This window comes from Callithrix jacchus, chromosome 14 (genome assembly GCF_049354715.1).
Source record: "Callithrix jacchus isolate 240 chromosome 14, calJac240_pri, whole genome shotgun sequence".
NCBI classification, from domain to species: Eukaryota; Metazoa; Chordata; class Mammalia; order Primates; family Cebidae; genus Callithrix; species Callithrix jacchus.
The window spans coordinates 66,710,580-66,718,803 of NC_133515.1; the positions used below are offsets into that span (position 1 = coordinate 66,710,580).

Here is an 8,224-nt window from a genome sequence, read left to right on the forward strand (position 1 = left end):
TCAAATGATCTTTGTATTTCTGTGGTGTCAGTTGTAATGTCTCCATTTTAATTTCTGATTGAGTGTATTTGAATCTTCTCTGTTCTTTACTTGGTTAATCTTGCCAGTGGTCTATCCATTTTGTTTTTGTTTTCAGACAACCAACTTTTCGTTTTTGATCCTTTATATATTTTTTGTCTCAATTTCATTTAGTTCTGCTCTTTGTTATTTCTTTGTTATTTCTTTCCTTTTGCTAGCTCTGGGTTTGGTTTGTTCTTGTTTCTCTAGTTCCTTGATGTGTGATGTTAGGTTTGTCAATCTGTGATCTTCCTATTTTTTTGGTGGAGGCATTTAGTGCAATAAACTTTCCTCTTAGCACTGCTTTTGCTACATCCCAGAAGTTTATATAACTTGTCTCACTGTTATTCATTTTGAAAATTGTTTTAATTTCCATCTTAATTTCATTGTTGAACGAAAGATCATTCAGGATCAAATTGTTTCATTTCCATGTATTTGTAAAGTTTGTAGGTTTTTTCTTGGAATTGATTTCTAGTTTAATTCCATTGTGATCTGAGAAGATATTTGATATTATTTCAGTTTTTAAAAATTATATTGAGACTTGTTTGTGACCTATCATATGGTCTGTCTTGGAAAATGTTCCATGTGCTAATGAGAAGAATTATATTCTTCAGTTTTCAATAGAATGTTTTGTAAAAGTCTGTTAAGTTTATTTGTTCTAGTGTCCAGTTTAAATCCAGTGTTTCTTTGTTGACTTTCTGCCTCAATGATCTGTCTAGTACTGTCAGTGGACTGTTGAAGTCTCCCACTACTATTGTGCTGCTATCTATCTCTTTTCCTAGGTCTAGTAGTAATTGTTTTATGAATCTAGGAGCTCAAAAATTAGGTGCATACATATTTAGGATTGTTATATTTTCTTATTGTATTGATCCCTTTATCATTATATAATGACCTTGTCACTCTCTTTTTTACCATTGTTGCTAAGTCTGTTTTATCTAACATAAGAATAGCTATTCCTGCTTGCCTTTAGTTTCCAATTGCATGGAATGATTTTTCCCTTTACCTTGAGCCTATGAGAATCTTTACACATTGGGTGGGTCTCTTGAAGACAGCAGATATTTGGTTTGTGTTTCTTTTTAAATTTATTCTGCCAACCTATATCTTTTAATTAGGGCATGTAGAACCATTTACATTCAACATTCATATTGATATGCGAGGTATTTCCAGCCATCTGTTGATTGTTATTAACAATCCTGGTTGCTTTATTTTCTTCATTTTGTTACTGTTTTATAAACCCTGTGAGTTTTATCCTTTCAAGTGTTTTTATACTGATGCATATTAACCTTTTGTTTCAATATTTAGAACTTCTTTAAGCATTTCTGGTAGGGCTGGTCTAGTGGTGACAAATTAAAAGTCATTTTTTTTAAGTTAACATAACAATAACACTGAAACCTCATGCAAATAGAACTCCTCCCCCAAATGACCATAATAAACCAATCTTATGGAAAATTTTAAAAATTTAAATAAAATATGAAAAATTAAATTTATCAGTATATCAAAAAATGGTATACACCATGGTGGGTTGGTTTATTCCAAGAATTCAAGACTGGTTTAAGTATAGCAAATGTATCAATATAATTAATGTTATTAATAAGTAAAAGAGAAAAATATCAACATCTATTTCTAATAAAGACTTAAGGAAAATGGCTTAATTATGATAAGCCGTATTACTAAAAACTAATAGCAATCATCATGCCAAAAAGTGAATTTACTAAGCCATTACTATTAAAAGCAAAAACGAATAGTAATGCTGTCACCATTACTACTCAATACACTGGAGGTCTTAGCTAATGCTATGGAGTGTGAAAAAAATAAAGTAGTTACTGCAAATGTTTTAAAATAAAGAACAATATCTCAATTAAAATATATTTTTTAAAATCTGGCATCTTCTAGCCTTTTGTTGTTTGACCTGAAAATTATTTTTGAAAATTCAGAACAATATTTAAATGAGAAGATCTAATATTAAAATCAAGTTGTTTCATTTCTTTTATTATTATTTTTTCCAGATTCTCCTAAAAGCCTATATAGTTCCTTTTAAAAGACTATATAGTCTTTTAAATGAGAAGCCACGCACTGTAGCTCACACCTGTAATCCCAGCACTTTCGGAGGCCGAGGCAGGCAGACCACAAGGTCAGGAGATCAAGACCATCCTGGCTGACAAGGTGAAACCCTGTCTCTACAAAAAAAACAAAACAAAAACAAATGAACAAACAAAAACACTGAATGATATGGCAACCTGGGGTTATATTCTCACATGAAAAGTTGGAAGGAAGGTGAGAAGGAAGGAAGAAAAAGATAGGCAAAAAACAGTATTATTTCTACTGCAAGAGATGTAACTGTGTACCTAGAAAACTTAAGTGATAAAATTTAAATATTACAGAATTAATAAGAGAATTTGATGAGTGAGCACTATATATATACATGCAAACATTACACACATGAACAAAAAATAGATGTTTTCTTCTATACTTTTAACAGTGGGGAAAAGATTCATTCACAATGATGAAACTTGTAAAATATTTTGATAAAATGTTATTAGGTATAGGACTTGTATAATAGACACTATAAAATCTTAATGAAGAATACATAAAGTAAGACTTGAACATACAGAAAAGTTTATCATGTACCTAAAAGGAAGACCTAATTTATAAAAATATGTGCCTCTCAAAATTAATGTATAAAGTTAATATAGTTCTAATCAGAATCCCAATAGAGAGGTTTTGGTTTATTTTTGAACTGAACAAAATTATTTTAAAGAAGAAAATGTAAGAATAAGTACCAAGAACAGATAAAAAATATATATATTTTTAAAAGACAGGGCTGGATACAGTGACTCATGCCTGTAATTCCAACACTTTGGGAGGATAAGACAGGAAAACAGCTTGACCCCAGGAGTTCAAGACCAGCCTAGGCAACAAAGTGAGACCCTATCTCTACAAAAAATTTAAAAATTAGGCCAGGTATGGTGGCTCATACCTGTAATCCCAGCACTTGGGGAGGCGAATGTAGGAGGATCAATTGAGGACAGGAGTTCAAGACTAGCCTGATCAAATATAGCGAGATCCCATCTCTTTTCAAAATTAAAAAATAAGTAAAAATAAAATAAAAACATTATCCAGGCATGGTGGCATGCACCTGTGGTCCCAGCTACATGGGAGGCTGAAGTGGGAGGATTTCTTAAGCCCAGGAGATCAAGGCTGCAATGAGCACTGTTCATGCCACTGCACTCAAGCCTGAGTGACAGAGCTAGACCCTGCTTCAAAAAAATTTAAATTTAAATAAAAATAAAATAAAAATATGAGTAAAGGGTCACATGATGTACAGGGAAGCACTTTGGCATAATAGTTTAGAACAGGGACTCTGAAACTATAATGCATGGATTAAAACTAAGTAAAGTTCTGCTTGTTAGTGGTGGTATGAAGCTGGGCATGTTTCTAAACTTCTCTGTCCTTAAATTTTATTATCAGTAAAAAGGAGATATTTATACTACCTTCCTCATAGAGTATGTGTGAGGATTTAATGTAAATTCATCAGAATAGGATATGGCAAATACTACAATTTGCAGTGTGTTATTATAATTACCATAAAGTCAGTACATCCAAAGAGTACCACAAAGGTCCAGAAGTAAGCAAATATATAACAGAACTACGTAAAGAACCATAAATAGAGGGCAGTATACATGGAAACTTAATGTACCACAAAGGTAGAATTTTAGTTCAGCGGAGAAAAGTAATTTACTTACAGAAGTGGCACAATGGGCCTGCCATCTGGAAGAAATGCATGTCGTATACAAAAATAAATTCCAGATGGATTTCAGATTTGAATGTAGCAAAAAAATAAATAAAATTTTTAGAAAATTTAGGAGAATAATCAACCTTGGGATGAGAGAAACATATTTAAATAGTACAGAAAACTCAGATGCAGTAAATGAAAAAGGCAGACATATTTGACAACATACAATTTAACATTTCTGTATAGCAAAAAATATAAGCATAAAAATAAGACAAATGATTATCTGGGGAAATATTTGCAACACATTTATCCAGTTAACAAATATTTGCTTGAACAACTTTTATGTGATAGGTGCTATGGGATTTCAGTGCTGAATAAAGCAAACATCCTTGCATTCATGGAATTTACATTCTATTGACAAATGATACGTATGACTGATAATATACAAAGAGTTCTTACAAGTGAGAAAAAAAGAAACAACCTAATTGAAAAATAAGAAGAAAATACGAATAGACAATTCAGAGAAGAATGCCAAATAACCATAAAGATACAAAAGATCTATTGCATTCATATGGTGGAAATACTGCATATTTCTTCCCAACTCTGTGTTCAGTGACCTCCTGACAGTTTGAACACAGCCATAATGAGAATATTTGCACCATAGAAATCAGCAACTGCTACAGGTCAGGATTTGATTTACTGCTTTTTTGGTCTAAACTTAAGAACGTAATAGAAAAGAATGTTGAAAACGTAGATTCAACATAAAAGCATGGTGTGTCTGTAACCATTACGTTATGAATAGAACAAAACAATAAGGAAATATTATTCCAGTATTTCAAAATTGTTATTTAATTCAGCAAAGAAATCACTTCCCTCGCTGATAAATAAGTGAAGTTCTGATGTATAGTGCTGAAGCTGAGATTTCCATTTAATGTATATAATTTGTACAAGGATGAAAAATAGTTTAATAGTAGATCACATTTCAGGTTTAATAACAATAAAACTATTAGGGAAAGACTTAGTGAATTGGAATGCAACTCCATTTGTCAAGCCATGGTTGAATGGCAATCATAGGTTGCATACAGATGTAAGAGTTCAGCAAAAATTAATCAAAGCATTCTGGGCAATGCATGGTGGCTCATGCCTGTAATACTAGCACTTTGAGAGGTCAAGGAGAAAGAATTGCTTGATCCCAGGAGTTGAAAACCAGCCTGGGCAACAAAGTGAGACCTTGTCTCCACACAAATTTTTTAAAAATTAGCTGGGCATGGTGGCCCTTGCCTGTATTCCCAGCTGCCTAGCAGGCTAAGGTGGGAGGATTGCTTGAGCCCAGAAAGTCAAGGCTGCAGGAGTCATGATCGCACCACTGTGTAATCAGAGTGTGTGTGTGTGTGTGTGTGTGTGTGTGTGTAGAGCCAGTTACATATTTGCCAGCATACCACTGCTTCCGCCTACATCTCTTTGACCAGAATTTATTCACCTGGACAAGGAAGGCTTGTTCTACTCCAGGCAATCTCATAGCCAGCTAAAAATTCTATTGTTATGGTAAGGGGTAGACTGGATTTGTACCCATGTGTGTCTGGCTTCAATTTTTTTTTTTCTTCAAACCATTTTCTCCCTCCAGAAACGTAACACACTGACGTTGAGGTGATGGTGGAGTAAAAGTACAAGCAGAAGATTTTGTTCCAACTTCCCCATAGGTATGTATTAATAAGATGACTAATAAAGCAAAGGGTTTCTGTCACAGAGAAAAGAAATCAATGAATGGTTAGGGTTAGGAGGTCAATGTGAACAATCTGTATTCTCTGGGAAACTCATTGGCCTGCAGGGATATTAAACCTATGAATTTATCTAGGGAGGAAGGAAGCTATGTACCTATCTCCATTTTTTTTTCAGATGCAGTTCACATGATTATTTTATGATTCAGAAATAAACATTCCTACAGACACATCATGAGAGATCGGTGGTGACCGGGAAGGGAAAGGAGGACTTGGACATGGGAATGAGGTGAAAAATTGGAAATTTGCCTTAACCCAGTTAATCAGTAATGTCCTCACATTTACGTATTTAGCTCTGTGTATAAATCTTATCTACTAAGTTTTAATCCCTTTGAAGGCAGGAAGCATATCTTGTACATTTCCTACATTTCCACAGTTATATGAGTGAACTGTGATTAAATTTACTCCATAATTGTTTATATGTGTCTTATTTCTCACATATTCCCTAAGAAATGAGAAATTCCTTGAGAGTGAGTATTCCCTGAAAGGAAGAGAGCTATCTCTTCCATCTGGACCAATCGGTTTTTCAATTCTTTATCAACAGACGTCCATTAAACTCTTGCCATATGTGAAGCACCATAGAGAGAAAATACTGGCCACATCTCCATCTTAGACGAGGAGCTCCATGGAGGGTAGGGATCACATTGTTTCCTTCTGGAATTCCACAGAAAACTGTGATATTCAGCATGCAAGTTTCATTACAAAAAAAACTAACATTGGCAGGGCGCCATGGCTCACACCTGTAATCCCAGCACTTTGGGAGGCCGAGACAGGTAGATCACGAGGTCAAGAGATCGAGACCATCCTGACCAACAGATGAAACCCGTCTCTACTAAATCCCAGCACTTTGGGAGGCCCAGGTGGGTGGATCATGAGGTAAAGAGATCAAGACAATCCTGACCAACAGGTGAAACTCGTCTCTACTAAAAATACAAAAATTAGCTGGATATGGTGGCGCATGCCTGTAGTCCCAGTTACTCAGGAAGCTGAGGCAGGAGAATTGCTTGAACCTGGGAGGCAGAGGTTGCAGTGAGCCAAGATTGCGCCACTGCACTCCAGCCTGGCAACAGAGTGTTACTCTGTCTCGAAAAACAAACAAACAAAAAAACACTAACGTGTATTGAATGTTATGTGCTGGCATTGAACCAAATGCTTTACATATATCTTTGCTTTTAAGACACATAACAACCTTATGAGGTGGGCACTGGTATTACTCCTACTTTATAGATAAGGATACTGAAAGTTAAGAAAATAAGTAATGCAAACTCATACAGCTCTGAAGTATCAGAATTCCTGAATTCCAAATTCGGAATCACTGCCTTGCCGTGGACTGCCATCAGGGCCAGTTCTCTGAGGCAACCTGAATACAGCACATGCCATTAAACAACCTAGCTTCGTAGCTCCATTATGTCACTAGGCTTTTCCCCCAGTCCCTCCCCCTGTTATCCAAGACAACAGATAAGAATTAGAGGTAGTTTTTTATACTAGATGCCATGTAACAGAATCAGTGATGAACACCATTTTTGCTGGGTGTTAAGGTTTGGTTCTGTGGTTTGTGTTATAGATCACTTTCACCTGTCTCTAGCTAATTAAAAACTATGAATCGCCTTGTTTGCTGAAACTGGCTGCCATGAAATGTTGAAAATGCTTTAAAATAAACAGTCACATTGAAGAGTATCTTTTAAAAATTCCTGCTTTATGGGGTTCAAGATGGATGTCTGGACTCATGCATTTATAATCCCTTTATCCAAATGCTTACTGAAACAAGATTAAAGATATATTAAAAAAAAAAGAATAGAAGGGAGAATCCAGAGAATGTAATGACTTTCTGGAAAAGAGAGTGATTAAGATTTAAATTTACAGGTAAAAGCAGCGCATTTGGTAGCCCCAAAAGCAAATAAAAGATGAAGGCAGAGTTGTATAAGAAATAATGAAATAATCACAGAATAGGATGGAAAATGTATACATTACTGGACAGAAGAAAAGTAATACTATAACTGATCCAGGTTGGGAGAAGAGGGGAGCAGATGAAGTAGAAATGTTAATATCTGCATTGTTAATCACAAAGAATGAAAAGATATTGTCTAAAGTGGACTGTATAAGAACTAGACACTTAAGTGTGTTATATAAAGTTGTAAGGGTAATCAGTAGACGAGCCAATAGTAAAAATATAATTAATAAAACTTGGCAGTGAAAAGGAAGTGAAAAGTCATATACATGGCTAAATTCCTCGTCTTTCATAGCAAGAAGTCAATTGATAAGATATAGATTTGGTAAATCAAGAAATAAATAATTAGCATATTGTTCTAAATGATCATGATAACTAGCCAACAAAAGAACTAAAAATAGGCCAGCTGCAGTGGCTCACACCTGTAATCCCAACACTTCGGGGGGCCAAGGTAGGGGGGATCACTTGAGGTCAGGAATTCAAGGCCAGTCTGGCCAACGTAGTGAAACCTTGTCTCTAATAAAAATACAAGAGAAATTAGCCGAGCATTGTGGTGCATGCCTGAGGCCCAGCTATTTGGGAGGCTGAGACAGGAGAATCACTTAAGCCCGGGAGGCAGAGGTTGAGCTGAGATTGCACCACTGCACACCAGCCTGGACAACAGAGTGAGACCCTGTCTCAAAAAAAAATAAGAAGAAATTGCTGAAA

General features: G+C 35.2%; 1 long non-coding RNA gene across 1 annotated transcript; it reads left to right on the forward strand.

Moving 5' to 3' along the window:
* Window positions 1–2,065: 2,065 nt before the first annotated feature.
* Window positions 2,066–7,222, forward strand: LOC118147136 (uncharacterized). The gene is made up of 5 exons (XR_004733287.3): window positions 2,066–2,220; window positions 5,415–5,490; window positions 5,687–5,797; window positions 6,113–6,200; window positions 6,292–7,222. It is a non-coding gene; the product is annotated as an uncharacterized LOC118147136 (long non-coding RNA).
* Window positions 7,223–8,224: the final 1,002 nt, after the last annotated feature.